Source organism: Rhinolophus ferrumequinum, chromosome 11, assembly GCF_004115265.2.
Source record: "Rhinolophus ferrumequinum isolate MPI-CBG mRhiFer1 chromosome 11, mRhiFer1_v1.p, whole genome shotgun sequence".
Classification (NCBI taxonomy): Eukaryota; Metazoa; Chordata; class Mammalia; order Chiroptera; family Rhinolophidae; genus Rhinolophus; species Rhinolophus ferrumequinum.
The window spans coordinates 19,228,797-19,250,696 of record NC_046294.1 but is presented as its reverse complement, the minus strand read 5'-3'; the positions used below and the strand labels follow the sequence as shown (position 1 = coordinate 19,250,696).

Here is a 21,900-nt window from a genome sequence, read left to right as displayed (position 1 = left end):
TGTATATATGCATATATATTTATATATGGATATGTATGGATATGTATTATTAATGAAAGCATATTTGAATTTGAATGCACTGTGTTAGGAAAAACTTGCATGTTTATGTTTATACTATAGGACCTTAAAAGGGAATTAATATTTCTCAGTTTCATTTGGCCCACATAAGACAAGCCTATATGACTTTATGTGTCTTCTTCTCTCTGTCTCTCTCAGAACAAATTTACAAATATAAATTTGCACTCTAAAAAATAGAGCTTACGGATTATTTTGGGACATTTTTCTTAAGCAACCAAGGAATAATGAGTAACTTGGTTGAAACTAGTTCCTTGAGTTATACTGATTCAATCATTTTTTGAAACCGTCTGTAGATATGCTTTAAAACACAAAGTAGTGTCTTAAAACACAAGTGTATAGAATGAATTTATTAGCATTCTTAGACACAATGATTCAAAATATTATGATATCAATTTTGCCAAAGGAAAGTTTACTCCAATTCAAATTGTATTATTACAGGGATTAAATCTTGCTTTAAACAAATTCCAAGATTTAAGTGCTCAGCTCTTCATTTCTTTCAACATTGACTGAGTACCTACTATGCATCACAGAGGTAGAGAAAGAAGAATAAGGCTGGCGCCCTACATAAAAAAAATCTCAGAATGCGTGGAAGATAACTTATAAACATAATTACTAAATGGTGTGATCAGTGCTGTAGTAGATGTGTGCATGAAGTTCTGCGGGGAGAACAATCAAGGCTACTGCTGAGGCTGCAGTGGGAAGATAAGGTCCATTTCTGCTAACAATCAATGGACACGATTTAATAAATGGAACGATGAAAATGAGCTGTCTTAAGGCAATGTCACTTATTTCAGGACTTTAACCAACCGGGGCACATGGTACAGAAGGGATAGAAAATCAGAGAACACATATTTAGTACATTTTTCTTTTAATCCAATTATTTTAGAAAAGTAACTGAACCGCTTGGATGGGCTCCAAGAAAAGCCTCTTTTACGATGGATGGTACTCTATTACAAACCATATTCCACTCTATTTTATCATAAAACATATTTTATCAGCTAGATGTTATTTGTAGGGGTTTGAAAGAAGCCATGAATCCCTATAGAAATGGGGAAAAAAAAAAAGGTAAACACAACTTTGGAACAAATGGCCACCATTCCTGTCATTCATTTGTGGTTATTGTGTGCTAAGGCAACAAAGCATGAAACAAGATAATGATTGTTGAAAAGAGAAACACATATAGATTTTAAGTCTGTACTTCGGCTGAAAATTCATTGATGGGTCTGATGCAGGGTGTGGAACCCTATTTCAGCCTCTTACATAAACTCTTTGTGATGGAAATAAGGTGAGGATTTCCACCAGGTATTCAGGGTTATTTTCCTCATGGATGGCCATGGGTATCTGACAAGGAAGAGACATCCTAGAGGAATAGGATGCCCACTGAAATCTCAGTAGGCATCCAAAGGGAATACTCCAGGTATATCAGAAGTAGAACTGAAGCCCTGGCCAGTAAGCTGGGGATGGAGAAGAACAAGAAATGATTCTTTCTGTAGTCACAAAGAATGGAATCCCTGTCTGAGGCAACTTTGGTGGGTAATTTGGCTGTTCCCCAGATGCATGAATATTTCTGAGAAACAGAGAGATAGCTCTAGTGTGGGAAGTCAAAGGAGATTTCGGGGAGGAGGGAGATTCCCATCAAGCCTCTGGCCATATCCAGGGCTGCTCTTGTAATGAGTTAATATAAACATCAAACCAAGTGCTGAATCAATGAATTCACCTACTTAATTTTGTAGTTAATTAGTGGAAGCAAGTCTGAAATGAAGTGCTTACCCTGCGGAATAGCCATACACACACACAAAAAGGCAACTCTAATGTGCCGATGGAGTTGGCTAGAAGAAGGAGAGGAAAGGGATAAATGTGACATGCATGATGAGAAAGGAGACAGAAGAGGGCAAGAAGACGTAAAGAAAGGAAACAAGTCATCCAGAATGCGCGAGAAGCGGGACAAGGAAAATGCATTCCCGTTCTCTGACAAATACAGCCCTGCTACCTGTAAATAGTTCTGTGAAATGCTTAGACTGTAGAAAGAGCTAAAAGTAGCCTTGCAGAGAATCCACATCAAGCTCCATTTTCCAGAAGACTGAGAAAGGAGCAGTGACTTGCTGAGAGTCCTGTGGCCAGAGACCAGCAGCATCAGCGCTGGAGAGTTACTGCGGACAATGGCATTCCGCAGTGAAAAAGGGCTATTTATAAAGACGCTGCTGGGGAAGCTATAGTGACGTGGGCTCCCATTTCCTATTTTACTCGCAACCACCTGCTCAAGTTCTTTTCCAAGGCTCTAAAGTTTGTATCTTACGGCAGTGTTCTGTACTACTGAAGGAATGAAGTTAATGACAGACATGGCAGCCACTTGCCATAGGCTTGTACATATACATATATATGCATGTACACACACATATATACACACACATCTATACATATATATCTGCTTTACATACACACACACACACACATATATATACACATATATATGAAACTTATCTTACTCGGTAATGACAATAAGAGAAAATCCTTTCAAATGCCATATGCTACCAGATTCATTCATTAAAAAAGGACCTTTTGCCTCCAATGAAATGACAAGGAAAAAGAGTAAAGCTCAATTTTTTGAAATCATATGAATTTAATTTTGTGAAAAACTCATGACATTCGGCGTCTTTTCCTCTATTTGTTATTGCAAAGTTCATCACGACACATGCTCATTCTGTGGATTAGCTTCAGGAAGTAGTACTACATATTACAATCAGATGCGAACAGGGGTAGAAGATAGAAGATTTAAAACATTACGAGTAACAACTTCATTATACTCCTTATAATGATCACAGAACAAGAACTTGGGCAAAGAAGCTCTTGTACACCTGAGCAGATCCTATGGGAAATCCTGGGACCTCCATCTGTCATGTCAGCAGTGCAGAACACAGACGCAGGTAGCCCGCTGAGGAAGACAAGCAGACCTTTATACGTAGAAGAACACTGCTTTTACCAGGAAGCTCCACATCCCTGCTTCGCAAACAGCTAATGGACACCTGGAGCTCTGAATGACTGCTTTTCGAACAGCAACCCGCCAAAGGGATCTTGTAGGAAAATCAGCAAAAGAGAGTTCCTATTTATTTATTTATTTATTTATTTATTTATTTATTTTTATTTTAAGGAGGGCGCAGCTCACAGTGACCCACGTGGGGATCGAACCGGCAACCTTGGTGTGATTAGCACCACGCTCTAACTAGCTGAGCTAACCGGCTGCCCCAAGAATTCCTTTTATTTTAAAGATGACACTGTGAGGTGGGGGCTCCTAATGGAAAACACTGCCTAGCCCCAAGCAGCGTGCAGAAGGCCATCTATTAAAAAAAAAAAAAATCTAATTAAAAACAAACACTGTGTAGAAATAAAAAAATAAAATAAAAAAGTCAGCCGTTGGAAGTCTCTAAAGCAAAATATATATATATTTTTGGTTCAATTACAGAGTACATATTGAGTATTTCCTATATGCAAGTCATGGAGAAGTGGACACAGAAGAGTAAGTGAAGGGGTTGTCCGTAGGGAGCCTTCACTCTAGGTGGGGAAGCAAACGACAGGCACAGAGGACAATTACCCATACAAAGCAGGATATAGGAAATGGCAAGTAATGCAGCATAGCCAAGCAATACATACTGGAACTGAGAGAATACTAAGAGCTGAGACACAGAGGCTCTGGAGGAGTGCCAGCTTTCAGGGGCTAGCATTATTATCCAAATGAGGGTTTGCTAGTAGGAGAACAGTGGAGAAACAGTGCTCTGGAAGATAAAGAACTGGCGATAAAGATGGACTGGAAAGAGAAGGGCAAATCCAGACATGACTATCGTTATCTGGGCCGGATAAGTGCTAAAAGCCTGAACAGGGTAGGAGAAGAGCATATTCTAGAGACACTATGAGGCTAGGAGCTACTTGGTCTTGCCAGCCCCGAGGGACAGGAAGCAGTGGTTCAGATATCATAAACGAGTGAGCAGCACCAAGCATCTTCAGTTCGTTTTTAAAATGCCTTAGATTCGGGGATAAGAAGCCACAACTGATATTAAAGTAGACTTTAGAGTTTTTGAATATAAGATACTGGGTCAAATATGCAGTAGGCAATAAGAAGAATTCTCAGCTGTCAAACCGTGCCCTGCACATTGTCCCAGGGTGCAGTTCTTTCTCCCTGCTTCTTGAATCCTAGAGAAGGATGAATGGCTTATGTCTCTGGAAGGCCCATCAAAAGTCACGTGGGAATTCAGGACACTGAGATAAGGGGGGCGGGGGTGGATCCTGTCTGTGCATTTGTGTATGTTTATATGCACACATACATGGGATCTGTTGGTGCCCACAAATCCTGCAACTGCAGTGTGTTGTGCCTGTTCTCCCCACCCCTGCAGTCTGTCTCGTAAGCAGAAGACAGCCGAAGGAATAAAGAAACTGATTTGGGGTATGGCCTCCTATCTGGCCCAATGCCCAGATAAGCTGAGAACAGCAATCTTGTTTAGTAGTTTCTTGGGAAACCAGCAAAAACAGTGTCCCAGTGCTATATCCCCTTCTGTCTCTCCCGCAGACCCTCCCGGTGGGGATGAGTGAAGAATCTTACTTAGGAGCTGTGGCAGAAAGGGTCCAATGTCCCCTTTCTAGTATATACGGAAGAGGATATCTTCTGATGGTTACAGCTGAGACAAGAAATATGTTGTACCTCCTTATGTAACTAAGCATGTGACTGTATGTACTGTTGCATTGCAAGGAAGAAGGCCTGCCAACTACTAATATCTGTAGAGGTATTGAAAGTTCAGTTGCCAGGAAACCACTGGGATATGAAATGCTTCCTCACTCTTCTAAACATATGACAAACAACAAGGCATCCTAAAACACCCTTGTGGTTTATTTGTGGTGATCTCAAATGGTTACATTTCAAATACATGGCACAAGGAACGCTTCCCTTTCAAATATCCAGGGTTGTGGCTGAACAACTGCCCTGGGCCAAACTACAGGCTGAAAAATACTAGAAGAGATTATCAAAGCTGAGAAACCTGGGGAAAAAAGAGAAAAGGCATGAACAATTAAATGCACGTGACAGTAAAGGAAAGACTTACAGGTCTTTGGTGTTTTTTTATTTCTTTAAACTTAAAGAAACCAATTTTTATTTTATTTTATTTTTTTAAGTAATCTCACGTGAGAGGCTACATAGCACAGCAGAAAAACCACAAGGTAGACCAGTTCAAAGCAAAGTTCTGTCATTTGTTAGCTCTGTGAGATGGGAAAGTTATTGAGCCTATCTAAGCTTCCCTTTTCTCGTGTTTAAAAAGAAAAGGGATTATTTCCTTGTGGTTACAATGTCATTATAAACGTAAAGCATTTCGAACACTGCCTACACATACTAAATGTTATCACTCACTAAATGTTACCTATTATTATTTTTTCACATTATTAGTACAGTTTTTGTAAGGGCACAATGAAATAAAATATGTAAAATAACCCACTACAATCTCTACTATATAATTGGTGGTCAAAAGAATGGTACTCTTCATTGTTTTAACTTTCTGGGCACAACCTACACCACCAGTAGTTTGCTCTACAACAGGTTTTAGGAGAAGCGTTATGAAGTTGGTTTGATTCTCAAATCAGAGTATGTCACTATGTAAGTATGAATAAAGGGTCCATACTGTGCACAACATGGTACATTCAGTGTAAAGACTACAAAAGAGATCATTCCCAGTCCTTGAACTTGGCGAGCAGCCATGTCCTTTGAACAGATCTTAACAAAGACTTGTATCCAAAGCCCAGATAAATTTTTCTTCCACCTTGCCTATGAAGAAGCAAAGGACATCGTGCCATATTACCTGGATCATTACCCTTAGGGAGGCAGAATGAGGAGTCAAGGATGGACTATGTCACTGCTGAGATCTTTGCAGTGATAAATTAGATGTAATCAAAGCTGGATGGGAGCACACGCATAGCTGGTGCAAGTGACCAAGAGCATGGTTATTCGAGACAGTTTAAAGAACGTCTACCAACAAACTTTTATTGAGAGGAGATGATTCTTTTGTTTTTGCTTTTGTGTCCTTACTTCCAGAAAAACCTGTAAATTCCCTTTGAAAAGCAAGAGCCTGTTCCTAACAGATGAGAGGAGCAATGCAAAAATAGCATGAGTGCAGCTGAAGTTGTTTCCTTGAAAAATTGATAGCTACAGCCAGATGATTTGCAGGAAGAACAAAACTCCTTAGATGGTTATTAAAACTTCAATACCTAAATGCAAGGGAACATTACAGAGAAGTAAAAACAAAATTAACCCTTCTAGCAACTTACAATGTGAAACAAAATAACTTATCCTTCCCAGCTCCACCTTAGACCTATGGCATTATCTGTGATGATCTCTCCAGCACCTAATTCCTCTTGTCTCTCAATAGCCCCTGGATTCCCTCTGGGGATTCATTTGAACTTCAAATCCATTCTTTTGAAGCCAGTGTCTGGTACATGTGTAGGAATATGACCTGAGCTAGTGCAGTCAGCTTGGATCTCAGGATGCTCTCTGAGAATAATGGGGCAAAAGTGTGAAACTTTCTTTAGTGGATGTGAGGGAATACAAAGCAATAGTCTGAGGATGGGAGTGGACAGTGGAAGAGGACTGAGCCAAGAGAATCACAGAAAATAGAGCATAAGTCCCTGTGACATTGTTCACACCTGGATCCGACTATACCTGAACTTCGTGAACTTCAGGACTTTCCAACTGCATGTGTCAGTAATTTTTTTTTCCCGCTTAATCTAGTTAGATTTTGTTCTCTTATTTCCAATCTAAAGCATCATAGCTGATACAAGGTCTGAGAGATCAGTCCCACAAGAACACTCTAATATGGATGGATAAAAATTATCTTTTCAGCAGGAATGCAACAAAAGTTTATTTCAATGAGCCTATCTATTCTGCTTTTCAAACAGTAGAGTTATACCAAAAATATCAGGAACCTTACCATTTGAAATTCAGAAACTCATCTACTAACGCTCTTTTTTCCTTTTTCATTAAACACCCTGCCCTTAATTATTTTTAACTTCATCTGCCTGAGGCACATGCCTAGTGATTATTTTGCAATATTGCTGTATGAAAATGCCTCTTACATTTTTACAAATAGCTTCAGTGTTTTCCATGTGCAAGCATTCTGCTAAAAAGCGTTACCTGCATTATTTCACTTATAACTCACCACAACCCTGTACTATATTTATTCTCATGTTGCAGATGAGAAAGTTTTGGTTTAAATGGGTAAGTAAAACTGTGCAAAGCCACAGATCTAAAAAGTGACTGGGGTCGGGTGAATCTCGCTCCTATGTCTATGCTTTTATATCATCAAACTTGCAGAATCACTGGTTGTTCTAATTAAAAGCCAATGCAAAGTGCCTGGCACATAGTACTCAGCCTATTAGCAGCTATTAGCATTACCGATGGGGCTATGCTTTGGGAGATAAAATTTGATTCTCAAATCTCTAGTATATGAATCTGAGAATAAAAGCAAAGAGTTCCTCTGTATCTAATACTACACAAAGGTCTCTCATGACTCCTTTGGCTGAAGTACCCATCCTCTCTTTCAGGTGAGTATCTGGACATATTTGCAGGGAAGCCTAGAGACAACTTCAATGCCAGCCCTGGGAAAAAGAAAGAGAACCTCTGGGTGTTAGCACCCACTGGCTGCCTCAGACCTACCAGGGATGCTCGAAACCCTTCCTATTTCCTCTGTGCAAACACCTTGGAGATGTGTTGTGCCTCATCCCTGGCGGGATTGAAAGGCCCAGAGGCGCCTCACAATGAACAGTAGACAGAGAGCGATGGGACTGAAGGCTTTAATACAGACAGAGCCTCTGTCCCTTCTTGGCTGCTGCAAAGAGCAGCAGGGTTGGACCTGAAGTGATGGCGCTGTGCCGGCAAAGCACTTTGGCACATGCCGGGATGTGAAAGGCTCTAATGAGACCCATTTCACAATTCACTGGCCACGTGCATTAAGCAGGCAAAGCTCTCTTCCTAACAGCCCACAATATATCCTATGGCCCAGGTCTGCGATCGGGTTCCCCTCCACCCACTAAACCAGATCTCTCGCTGGCCCCTCATTTCTCTTTCGTTGGCAGTGAAATAAGCTAAAAAAGAGGCAGCAGCCTCGCTTTAAAGAGACAGGAGGTATTTCCAACTGCAGATTTCTGTCAGGGTCTACAGGAACCTTGCAGCGACCTGCAATGCATGCTAATCCCTCCACTGGTTAATAGAGTGGGCTCCTTCATAGTAAAATCATTGTTCTTTCTAATTGTCAGAGACGCTGCTCTGCACTTGCCTGGAGCGATCCAATTAACATATCACCACAACACCAACTATTGTAACATGCTCTGTGTCCTACCAACAAGGGAAAGCCCCAACCCTGCTTCCATCCACAGCTTCCATCTAATTAGGTCTTTAATATGTAGACAGGAGAATAAGAAACCCAGATAGAAGGCTATATGTCTCACTCACGTTCTGCCTGAAAGCGACCTAGTGGAGTTGGAATGTTTTTATTGTCAATGGGGAACAAGTTGAGAAAGTGAGAACCAAAGAAAGGACAGAGCGAGGAGGGAAAGAATGGAGAGGTAAGGACTAAGGACTGAGGAAGACAGGGAGGGTTGAAGAAAGGGTGAGGAAAGGGAAAGGCTGTTGGCTACTTTGGGAAATTGAAAACCATGTACCTTCTGCTAGAAACTGTCACCATGGCAACGTTCAAACAATACAGAGAAAGCCTTCATAGTTCCATTCTTGCCTTCCTGAACACCACTGTGTAGATGTTAACTCTTTTAGGGTGGCTTCTGACTGTCTGTCTTTTCAGTTAAAAGAAATCGGAGTCCTCCAGATCACTCCCCATAATGCATTTAAATTAATTCACTCACTCACATCCTCTGGTCCGTGCAGAGGTAATTCTCACTAGAGCTCCTCTAACTAAGCTATCAACATTCTCCCTGCCCAGATTAGAACAGCCCAGCTCATAGCAATCTCTCCCCCTGCCCCCCACCCCCTCGAAGTTGCAAAACTCAGCACATTCTGAGGTCTGGCTCAGATTCAACTCTAAACCATTCAAGAGAGGCACGTCTTTACATTTTCAAATGTCATGCACCATTGTACCATTTTTAAAAAACCCATTTTTGAGTTACTAAACTTTCCACCATCATTATCAAGTCATTGGTTCAAAGAAAACATGTCTATTGTCCTTAGTACAATGTTTCTCAGGTAAAACAAAAACAAACAAACAGAAAGATCAGCTCTGTGGACAATAGGATATCTATTTAAGCATCACAAATCAATCAATCAACTTGTTCTAGGCAGGACCACATTTATAATAACAGATGATTTCAATAATCATAGGACAGTATTAGTCATCATAAGAAAAAAAAAGACCTTACTCTTTTTCAATCTATGAAAATACTCCCATTGCAGATACTATCTGAGCAATAAATAAAGAATATAATCAAATGGCTAATTCTCCTACATTCCTTTCAGTGACTTAGGCAAAATCAACGGGATGAAATTAAAGGACCCCTCCCAAGAAAACAGTGTTGTCTCAGCAGTTTGTAGTTTGTCAAGAACAAAAGACCACACTTAGCACTAGTGCTTCTAAATAAGCCTTCCCTTGCAGAACTTCTCAACTCCTGATTCTTTATAACAAGAAATTACTATTAGGGAACATTGCTTTGGACATTCTGAGACCAAAACGTTGTTGAGAGGATTCAAGGGATACCTAAATTTAAAAAGCATTGGGAAGCATTACTATCAACGCTCTCCTTTACTATTACTATTATTAGGTTAATAATAGTAATCTCTAAATTGGAAAGAAATCATCTAAAACTAGAAGAAAAGACTTTTTCTACAAAAAGACTAAAAGGAAAGTAAATGTTCCAATTCAACATACCCAAGGCATATATTTCTCAAGATTGAATAAAATTAAACTACCATGTTTTGCCATGTATGGCGCACACTTTTTTGCCCAAATTTGTGAGGGAAAAATAAGGATGCTCATTATACATGAGTAGTATTAATTCTGTATCTATACAAATGTTTTTTTTAAGTCTTTTATCTATGCTTATGAGTTAAAAGTGTAACTCTAGAAATCAATAACGATATCCATATGCAAAATTGTACCCTGGAACATGGTCATCGGTTTTGATGAACTTATGACGAACTTACAATGACAAAGAGTTCTTCTTGGCCTTCTGTGATGCGTACATGTTGTAAATTTGTTACCAGTACATAAAATTTCTTGTACCTTGTATCTGTTCCTGTGTTTTGTAATTATTTGTTAGATAAAATTTCTTGCACCATAATATGTTTAAAAAATAAATGCTAAAATTCCTTTATAATACAAAAATCAAGTACCTAAATATAAACAAATAAAAATTCGAATTAAAAATTAAAAGATTTTTTTTCCCTAAAAGCTTGGGCCAAAAATGGGGGTGCGCATTATACATGGGAGCACGTTATCAGGTATAATTAAACAGTACATTACCATTTTGCACTTTCTTTCATCTGATTCAGTTTCTTCTAAGAGAAAGAAGGAAGTATCCTTCTGAAGCATGAAGCCCGAGCATCTCCTGAGAATGTATACCTGGCTCCATGAAACCAGGTGCTTCCATATTGTGAATAGTGACTGCAGCTTACCAAATATTTTAATGCACACAATTTTACTGAGAAAAATATCTTTTTTTCCTCCCATTATAAGATCCCATATTTGGGCATTACTCAAATTTAAAAGTCATAGTCAATGACAATTTCCAATAGTAATTCATGAGTAGAAAGGCCCATTTCATGTAATTGCACAGCTTGTGCAATGCACAACTTCAAGGGTCCCCTTCAATTTTCTGAACAACATTCCTTGTGAACAATGCCACTGAGGAGTGTGCATTGCAAAATCTGTAGTGGGCCACTAGCACCTATAAATTATTGCATCAAAGTAACACTGAAATATATTTACAGAACTATTATCAATATTTCAAAAAGCCAGCTAGGAACCATGCATGTTCTCATACAACTGGATACGATTAAAACATCTTTTCTTTTGCTTCAATTTATAGCAACTCAAGTTCACAAAGTCCATCCAGTGCATTTCAAGAAGGATGACTGGTATGTATGTTTTCAATTAGGAAAAACAGAGGAACAAATTGCAATGCATTTATTGGGCAAAATAGTTTTGAAACATGGGTCCCTAGAAAAAATAATAACCATTTATTGGTTCCACCAAAAAAAAAAAAATATATATATATAGAAGGCGCAGCTCACAGTGACCCATACGGTGATCAAACCGGCAACCTTGGTGTTATTAGCACCATGCTCTAATCAACTGAGCTAACCAGTCACACCACCAAACTATATTGAAAATTCCTGTGAGCTATATTAAATGTGAGAGATGACGAGATGAGTAAGATGGAGCCCTATCCTAAAAGATATCACAATCTAATGTGTTTTGGCCAAGTAAGTAGATATGTTCTAACAGTGATAAGAGCTATCACAGATGTATGAACAAAATGTTGGTGTACAGAGGACAGGGAGACTCACTGGGCCAAAGGGAGCTAGGAGATTTCCCCTGAAGAGGTAACTTGCTCTGAGATTTGACATATGAAAAGTATGCCCTAGACAAATAGAGTAGCTCTCTCAAAGTTTGCACCAAAAGTAGCCTGGGCTATCTCCAGAGAAATAAAACACTCCGCTCGGCAGGCAGACAAAAGACGACATGGATAGGCTGGCCAGACTGTGTTATCAAGAGAAGAATATGGATTTTATTCTATAAATATACGTATATAATATAGACAAGGAGATTTTTAGCTTTATTTCTTTGGATGGTCCTTCTGAGGAAAGAATGAATGATGGATTACACTGAAGAAAACTTGGCATCATTAGAAAAACTAGAACTTTAGAAAGATATCTGGGAGAGAAAAGATGGAATCTGGACCAAGGGACACAAAAAAGCTGAGTTTAAGATAATGAATAGATTTGATGAGTGGTTGGATATAAGGGAGGTTAAAGAAATACTGATCATTGAAACTGAAGATATATGGACTCCTGGAGGGAGAATAAACATTTACCTTGTTGTATTAAGTCTGTGAGGCCTATCGGAGGCCAGGGAAGGAAGTGGGATCTTGCTCGTGGTAGAGATTTCAGCATACACACAGTGTCCGAGGCCAAGGATTTGAGTGTCATTTCTCAAAACAAGCCCAGCTGACATCTCTCAGAGATGCAGAGACTGGAACTACAACAGATTCGAAGGGGGAGTCCTCACCATTTAAGGAGAGAGCAGGAGGAGGATGCCATGAAACGGATACAGGAAGTGATTGCAAGCAGCCCCTCATGTCCCTGGAAGAATTTCAGAAAGGCAACAATAGTATCAAGTGCCACCGAGAGAACATGGACTGAGATCAAACCTGTCAGGTTCGTAGGATATTGTAACTAAACTCTAGAGTTATTATTAGCATTGACCTTATTTCTCATACAATTCTGAGTTTCCGGATGATCTCATAGCATTTTGCAAAGCATTTCTGTCCGTTAGTTACAAGGAGTGAGTGAGGACAGTTTTTCCCAAGTCTTTGTTAGAAACTGTCCCTTTCTCACTTACGGGCACACTTGAATATAACTGAAAACTGGCAAAAACATGCAAGGTGTACGTTACCTAAGTATCTGGTGACAACCTTTGTTTCAGGACCCAGGGAAAGGCAGACTGCAGACATTTCAATTCCGATTTAAATATTGAGATTGAGTACCCGCTTAGGTGACAGTGAGCTGCCATATTTATTTGTTACCAAGTCAACAAGTTTGAGTTTATTGGTTCTGATTTCATTTCTAAAGTCAGTAGAAATGTAGTTTCTACTTCTATCTCCACCAGTGGTTAGCTGCTGTATAACCACAGACAAGTTATTCAGCCTTTTTTTGTGTTTCAGTTCTCTAAGTAAGAATTAAGAAGAAAAAATATATGTTTTATTTTCAACATAGTGCCTGGTACATAGCGAATGCTCAATAAATAGTAGTTATTATCACTAAAATGAAATTATACCCGCAATCTCTATAACTGTTGAAAGCTTCTATAAGCATAGAAAGCTGCCATCAGCTTATTCCAAAGTTAAAATAAGTTTATTGATCTTACATAAGTTTTTCATCTTTTGTACGCTTCATTATGAATCTGATTGACATTGGAAAACATTATAAACATAGTATTACCAACTTTGAAAACTAAATGGGCAAAAGATTTTCATTTATATACTCAGCAACTGTAAAGCATAAAATGCTCAGCTTTCAGTTAAATGTTCCCATTTTTATGGAAAATAACCAAAGGTTTCAATGAAAAGAAAGTGAACTAGCATTTATTGTGCACAGATCATGTGTCAAACACTTATTAATCATGTGCCAAACACATGTTAATGCTAGCAAAAAAAAAAATGATCTCCATTTTTATAGTTGAGGAAACTAAGGCATAGGAAGGTTAACTGGCCTACTTAGGATCCCCCAGCTAACAGATGGTAAAATCCAGCTAGAATCCAATGTGTGTCTACTCCAAATCGCATTGTGTTTCCCTTACAAACACTCTAGACATTTTTGTCACCTTTGTAATGCTGATTCTGCCTTTCTCTTAGAATACTATGCTGTTCCCCTCCACATTTTACCAAGTATTCTGAGGTCAAAGATTTTATACTTTTAATTCCTCAGAATCCCGAATTCCCAGGTAGATAGAATCTAGAATCCTAATATCTTAGTGCTTGAAAGAATCTTTGTTTTTACTTTTATTTAACAAAACATATTGTAAGACCAATCTAAAAGAAGTAAGGTGGCATGTACAAATTGTTACAGTCCATTACTGACAGCATTTTAACAATAAGAAAAATCACCTGACTTTCAGACCTCAGCTTCTCCAACAGAAGGAAATCACTTAATGGTACTTACTATCTATGTGTGTGTGTGTGTGTGTGTGTGTGTGTGTGTGTGATGTCACATTTGTACATGCACACATAGAGAGAGTCAATACACTCCTTGATATTTCTCATTAAGCTTCTATAAGTTACATAGGTACATATGTGCATTTGGGTCCTTTGGAGGAAATGTCTCTTAAAGTCAGTTCAGTTAGTCAGTCAAGGAACATTTATTGCATGCACACTATTTGCACGCAATAGACACTCTTCTAAGGTGCTGAGGACATGCCAGAGAACAAGTAAAATCCTTGTCCTCAGAGACTGTTACAAGCACACTGTCTCAACCACAAGATCTGCCCAATCAAGTTTCAACTATCAAATTTACATTTCTCCAGAGAAATCATTTTGAAGAGGGATGCAACAGACTCTTGATATCCTTAGAGTTTTCCAAGACACCATTTACAAATTGTTACTTTTTTTATGCCTGTATTATAAAATACTTGACAATCTAATGAAAAATTACAAAGACACAGAGTATATTTCCCAGGGTTCATAAATATATTTCAATCTTTCCTGAGAGAATGGCATCCACTAAAGCACTCCGAAATATTTTGGAAAAGTGTAGGACCTCACCAAAAATGGTTGCTTCTATTTGTGTTACTCCAACCTTAATCTTGTCTATATAGTTATTCTTTAGTACTCTGTACCTACATGAATTTAGGTTAACAACCTCCTTCAAAAAAGACCATACCGCTGTTTGTTTGTTTGTTTGGTTTGCAAACTAAAATCAGAGACTTCAATGTGCATTTATTGAATGCCTGCTGTGCATGACACATGCAGTCTGACTTCATCGTCATGGCAGCCAGTTCCATATGGTTGCTCTAACCTTACAGATAAGCAAGCAGGCTCAGAGCGATTAAATGGTGCGTGTAACACATGTGACCCAGTGGAAAACTGAATATTCAAACTCACTTAGGATGCCAGAATTCAAGTTTACTGAATTTCTCAGTCACCTTTAAGAAGCACGCAAAAAAGTTAAATTTATCAAATGGTAAGAACTTCCATTGACAATCTCTTCATAAGATCAACGAAGATGGTTAACTTCAGGAGACTTCCCCCAAATTAACACCGATTTCACATTGACTTCCAAATCAAAAAGAGGCAGTATAAAAATCCAATGGGCAACTCCACAGCCTGCCCGCCTTGTTACAATCTACAGATATGAAACCGAGAATATCAATAATTACAACAACAGGACTAGTTCTCCTTCAAAGTGGGAACAGGTCTCTGAAAGTATATTGACGAATTGGACACAACACAGGGCTGCTGTTGCAGAGAATGAAATTATGACCAAAAACCATGAGTGGCTGCCTCTGAAAACCACTGATGAGCTCGTGTTGGAAGATTTGCACATGCAAACAATAAGACATGTCTATATAAAGTCTTGATCCCTTACACTCTATCAGGCCTTTATCCTGTCACATAGTGAAGATGTTTACCTAACACAAGATTCATTATAACTAGGAAGACTGTGAATCCAAATTGTGAATTTGGGGGCCTTACTATTACTCGTGGAATTTTATGCTATCTAATTTTAATTATATTATTGCCTAGAAATCTGCCTTCATTTTGTGTATTCCAGGCCCAGGCAATATAATATGCTGCTAAAATTTTACATTCAATATAGAAGCTCTATCTTATGGAACTTTTAGACCAAACTCATAGCAACGCAATAAAGGCATTATTTGTTTCCTAAAATCTCATTTAAGTATTATAGCTGCTGAGATTTATTTTTCCATACTTGAAGGAGAAAAACCTTGATTTTCAGGTGCCAGCTTGAAGTAGCATTTCATACCTAAAACGATACGTTGCCAACAATCTATACTCTTAAGAAGAAGAACCCGGCAACGACTGTAAGGTCAGTGCAAATTCCCTGGCCCTCAAGTGTAGCCACTAGAACTGGCGAAGTTCTTGGCCAGCCTGTATTCATTCCCCTGGAGTTAATACAAATTAATCCTAGAACAGCCACAGCAAACAGCCCTCTTTCTAGGGCCTATTATGCTTGGGGCTTTGCATAACATTACTTTTAATTCACAAAACAATTCTAATTAGTTGAATTCTAATTTGTCAATATTAGCCTTCCCACCCCACAGATGAGAAACCAGAGGGCCAGGGAACATAAAGGTATGGCCCAAAGGGTACAGCTGTTAAATTAGAGGAGAAAGATATTTGAATAGGGAAATTCAAAACTTGCCAAACCCATTAGTTTCTGGGCCTGTGGTTCTCAGAAGAGTCCCAGGGTACAACTACCTACTCACAAATGTTACTCAGTGGGCACCGTGCAGCTTCAGGCCTGAAATAAGCTCGTGAGGGAAGTTTTCAGGTCTCCCAGGGCCATAACTCTTTCATCAGTCCATGAACAAGTTGAGCCAACTCTGACTGCCAAAGCAAAGGAGCTAAATCCCAAGCTGGGCAACGTGTCTCCAATTGCAGTGCGGGGGGAGTGAGTGATTCACCAGCACGAAAAGGGATGATATCCTTGGATGCTCTATCATTCCCAGATTTGAAGAACACGCTTAATTTGAGGTGGGTGGGAGGAAACATTTCAGCCCACAATTTTAAAAACATTCACTCTCTCTCTCTTCTCCCTATCCCCTTCCCTCCTTCTCTCATTCAGAAAAGTTTGCACGTGTGTGTAAATGTGGAGGGTACATAGCAGGGGTGACAATAGGGTGGACAGGAATGCACTTCAAGGTCTAACTGGAGTAGCAGTGAAGAATTTTGATGTGAAAACAGAAAGGAAGGAAGGGAGGCAGGAAGGAAGGAAGGAAAAGAGGGAGGGAGAGAGAGAAGTAGGAAGGAAGGAAAAGGAAAAGGAAATGGAAAAGGAAAGAAAAAGAAAAAGACAGGAAAAACCTCCCCTGATTGGCAGAGCCCAGCTGATTGTTAAGGCTGGGTTTCCCACGTGAAGCCCAGAGCTGAACTACGCAGTAAAAACGTCAAAGTACATTTTTCTTTCTTTTTTCTCTTTTGTCAGTTGTGGTAAGTTGCAACTGAGCAGGAATTTAAGATAACCTGAGTCAATCTATAACCATAAGTGGTACTTTAACTGAGGTCATGTAAACACAAAACAAGCAAACGAACAAAAATGCAAGGAATGATAAGATATATGTAGAAGCCTACAAAGAGCTCAGGGAGAGAAAAAAAAAAAAACAAAAAAAACCCTGCATGATTATTTTCACGGGTTGGTAAATTTATTGCCAGATCTGTGTCCCAACAGGAAACATGTGCCCAGAAAAATAAATTAGAGAAGTGCTCAGCTGTAGGCTAGTTTAGTTAAGGAGTAATGAAAAGGATAAGAATAGATGATGTGAGTAAAAAGAACAGGCTCAGATGCTTTTAGCAGGATGTTTCTGGTTTCTATTATCACCTCTCTAATATAAATCTAACTCCATGGTTCTTTAATGACTCTCCAGGGACCACCACTCACTAGACTAAATGTGCCCAAGCACCAAGAAGGGACCCAGGAGACTTCTGCCTTTCATCTCCTTCAGGATAAGCCAGAGTTGTGGATCTTATTATTTTTTAAAGTAGTATTAAAGCGAGGGTTATCTGAACTCTGCAATTAAAAAAAAAAAGACTCAAAAAGGCTATGAATGTTGGAGATGGGCTAGTCTTGAGGTTCAGTGTGGCAGGACTTTATTTCAAGCTCTCAGGACACACACTTTCCTGGACCCTTCCAGATAAAAATGGCAGCTGTGGGGACAGAAGTAGCCACCCATATAGATAGCCGATTCCTAGCCAGTTTGATTTCCAAACTGACTTTTGCTTGCTGTTCTGAGACCTGTGTGAGTCACCTGTCTCACATGGTTTGGCCATTAACCAAAGTGTTACAGCTTCTCTAAGCCTCAGTTTCCTTTTTTATTGGCATGAGATCTCTGAGGAGTCTTCTGGCTCTCAAGTTCTATGAGTCAATGATTCTGATGGGAGGCCCCAAAGAGGAATAAACAAGGGTGAAGAGTTGTGTTAAAAAAAAAAAAAAAATGAAAGAAAGAAAGGAAGAAAGGAAGGAAGGAAGGAAGAAAGAAAGAAAAAAGGAAAGGAAAGGGAAAGGGAAAAGTAAATGGAAAGGAAAAGGGAAAGGAAAGGAAAGGAGAGAAGAAGGAAAGTAAAGAAGAAAAAAGCCAGCTTCAGGACCCTGGCAGCTATTCGGGAGAGGAAGGAAATGGAAAGAGGGGTGTTCCTACAGGCCCTCAGGTTCTCTAAGCATTTTCAACCTTCTCTTATTTTTCTTTCTTAGCTTCTTTCCCCCAAGACAAAGCTGGCACATGAGAAGTACTAAAGCTCAACACACAGACCTTTGCTTTAGCTCCTTTATCTAAGTTGCCACAGGACACTAAATTTCTGCCTTTTTCTCAAGAGCCCAATCCTGCTGATGTTGAGAAGGTTTGTGACAAAGCACAAGCCCAGCTGTCCAAGACTACTGCCCAAACCATCTACAATCTAGATAAACCCTCTGTTATCCAGAGAAGTGGTTAGTTAGAACAGGATGGAGTTAAAGAGAAGTGGGTCCTCCTGGCAAGAAACTAGGTAATCTGAACACCACATTAGAGCATGTGTACGCAAGAGAGACTGGGGAAAGTGTAGCCACCTCTTTCCACCACTTCGTCCCCCATACCCACTCTCCCTCCCTCAATACACCCACCAGCCAGAAGCCATCCTTCATCTGCAGGGCTTATCATCATATTTTTGTGTTAATGCATTCCGTTGATCTGCAGTGTCAGGTGGATAATGAAATATAAATTGGGCCCCTTCGATTTCCAATGGCTAAACATTTGTGCATCCAACTCCAGGGCTGCCATGCAACTTAAATGCATTCTACAGTGTCAATCACACAGCACAAGCACCCCACAATGCAGTGGCTTTCTTGGGGAGATTTCTTTTCCCCGTTGAACACTTGCAAAGGCATTGCTCAGGATGCAGACAACCTGCATCATTATAGCAAACCAGCTTATCGGTGAGCACAGCCTGATGGAGCAAATGCGTGGGCCACCCTTTCTCTTATTTCTGGCCCCCTGTATTGATGTCTGTAAAAATCACACTCAAGAAGGTGGGGGGAGAGCAGGAAGGGACTAGGGACGGTGAATTAGTGGACATTTTCTTCACCAATAAATAAGAAAATAAGGATCACTCACTGTATTTCAGACTCATCACAGCAACATCCAGATGGAAATCCAGGTGGTTAAGAACAAGTGAAAACACATGATCTTGACACCAAAAAGAAAAAAAAGAAAAACACAAAAACAAAAAAGAGGTTGATGAAAAATCCAACTGCAATTATCCATCAATTTTAGTCAACACAGGCACAAATCCAACTGTGCTCTGCTGGTTTCTCTCCCCCAATCAATGCCTCATCCTGCCGCGTTCAACTTTTCTTCTCCGGAATTTCTTTGCAGATGTATTATTAATCTGCTCTCCTCTTGTGGGAAATTCAAAAAGAAACCACCACCATATCAGGTCTTTACTGTCCTAAAAATACCCCAAACTTTTCATTTCAAAAATATCTCCTTGGCTTACTTTCTCCTGTATAGAGAAAAATGAACATACTTTTTCTTTGTGGATCCTCGGTTCTCCATTTCCAATCATCCTTTTGGGGAGGAGGGGGGCAGCTGTTTGATTATTATTTATTTATGTCAGAGCACACCAACTCCCGCGGGTCTGAAACTGGTTTATTGGATTTTTCAGTGCCCCTTATGCGCACATATACACATTTGTGTTAAGATCCAGGTCTCCGAGGAAAAAGCTTCGTTCGTCCTTTTCTCTTGCACAATCAGTTTATCCACTGCGTTCTGTTCCAAGAGAGAGCTGCGTCCCGCATCCTTCATTTCTGCAAGGCACCCGACCGCCACCGCCACCAAAAAAAAAAAAAAAAAAAGTCTCCTTTTACATCGTCGAATCCTCTCCCCAGCACCCCCTTTCGAAGAATGTGGGGATCAACTCCCCCCACTCGCCACCCTTCCGGCCGGCCCCTTCTCCAAAGATCTGATTAGATTTCTCATCACAACCCAGTGCGCAATTGGGTTTTTTGATTTCAGCCGCCCGGCCAGCCACCTTCCCCTCTCCCTCCAAACTCCCTGTTATATCTTGCCTCCTTCCCTCCACCGCCTCTGCAATTTCATAATCTCACGTTAAATGGAGTGCGGGGGGCGGGGGCCAGGGCGGGGGCGGGGGTAGTGGAGGAAAATTTCAAGGCTCCGTCAGCTGTCAAGAAGAAACCCATTCCTCCCCCCTCTACTTCTTTTTTTCTTTTTTTTTTAAGGCTCGGGTGGCTCTCGCTTCCTCTCTCCCCGCCCCCACCCCGGCACCCGGTCCAGTTCCTCCAGGTGTTGCAGAACTCCGCGAGCAGGGCCGGGATCACGGGGGAGACGCGTGACGCGATCCCTCGCTGGTTGCCCCTGCCAGGACCCGGGTCCCCTTCGCCTCCATCAGCGGACAGCGGATCCCGCGGCGCCGCCGCGAAAGAAGTTCAAACTGGGCTTTTATTTCAAATGGGGAGGACGAAGTGAGGGGACCGACGCGGTGTTAGGCAAAGTAAAAATCATAATAAGGAAAGAAAAAGGAAAATAGAAAAACGGAACGAAGGAGGTATAAAAAAAGTCCCTAATCGCTGGCTCCTCTCATCCTTCTCCAGTGAAACTGCAGCTTTGATCCCATTTCCAGCTGCGTCGGGTAGATTTTGGAGCCACAAGTTGGTTCCTCTTGGCGCAGACCTTCCCGACGCCGGCTAGTCAGTCATCTGCGAGGAGACGCGTTCTTGGAAGCGCAACTACTCCGCGCCGGCCTTAGCGCCATCGCCCCGGCTCGCCGCTCCCTGCGCGGCAGAAGCCCCGGTCCCCTTTCATCCACTTCGGCTTCAACTCTAATTCCTTTCCCTCCCGCTCTTATCTCCCCGCCTGTCCCCAAAGAAATAAATGCGCTCCCTGTGCTAGCGGCAGCTCCCGCCAGGCTCTCCCTCAGCCAATGCCACGTCCCGGCGTTTAGGGTCCTCGCTCCCAAAAATCTGCACCCGAACTGCAGTCCACTTCCCTCCTCTGCCCCTCTTTCCTTCCCCTTTTCCTTCCCCTTTCTCTGCTTGTGATCAGTAAAATACAATTACCCAATTACCTCCCATCATCTTAGCACTGATTGGTCAATTGCATTAACACTTGAAGTTAGGGACAAGGGGATTGGAGCCTCTGCGGCGTGGCACCACTGCCACCTGGAGGATAGAGCCAGAACAGCTGAGTTTCAAAGCAACCCCCATGCTCGGAGGTTAATAATAGGCAAAGAAACTCTGGGGTTGTGTGGGAGTTGTCTTTTTCTTTTTCCCCCCCTAAAAGTCTGCCTGTTTTCATCCTGAAAGCCAGGAGTTCGTGCTATAAGGGGGAAGACAGTGAAATCAAATCACCCCTAGCATTCAAAAATCTCACCAAATATACAAAGCTGTTGCTTTCTGATTGCTGGGCAAGAGCCTCTCCTTTCTCTACTCTAGCAGGCTGGTCACCAGGTAAGGATTAACTCAGTACGGTCACCTAGGATAGGCCGATCAGAAGGAATCTAGGCGTTGCTGAAAAGCTGTGGGGAAGGCAGCCTGTGGTCCGGCAGGATAATCTCATCAGGAGGAAGCATTGTAACGGCAAGATAGGAGCCTGCGGTCTATGCAGTGTTGCAGTAAATTGCTCTGTTCAGTTTGTACAAGAAATCCAGGACAGTTTGACAACTCAATTGCAACATCCCTGGCTCCTGGCTGTGGGTTTTTCACAACTCATGTTGGCAAGGGGGGGGGGTGGGTAGGGTCGGGGGAGGCGGGTGGCACATTTCAATTTCACTGGGTTTTCTTAGAAAGATGGAAGGGCCCACAAAATGATATTATTAATAATGTATTTATGTTGGTTTCTTTTT

The 21,900-nt window shown here is 40.8% G+C and overlaps 1 protein-coding gene across 8 annotated transcripts in view; it reads right to left on the bottom strand.

Annotated features, from left to right (window-relative positions):
- LRRC4C (leucine rich repeat containing 4C) overlaps positions 1 to 21,900 on the bottom strand; it is a 464,114-nt gene that overhangs the window by 138,504 nt on the left and 303,710 nt on the right. For 3 of the 8 annotated variants that reach the window (XM_033121879.1, XM_033121885.1, XM_033121881.1), the window contains exon 1: positions 19,155 to 21,070. The exons of 2 other annotated variants lie outside the window; for them this stretch is intronic. The gene's annotated coding sequence lies outside the window, so the exon portion shown is untranslated. Of the gene's footprint in view, positions 1 to 19,154; positions 21,071 to 21,900 lie in introns of those variants that run through there. 3 more of the 8 variants (XM_033121880.1, XM_033121878.1, XM_033121877.1) reach the window with 3 other exon arrangements.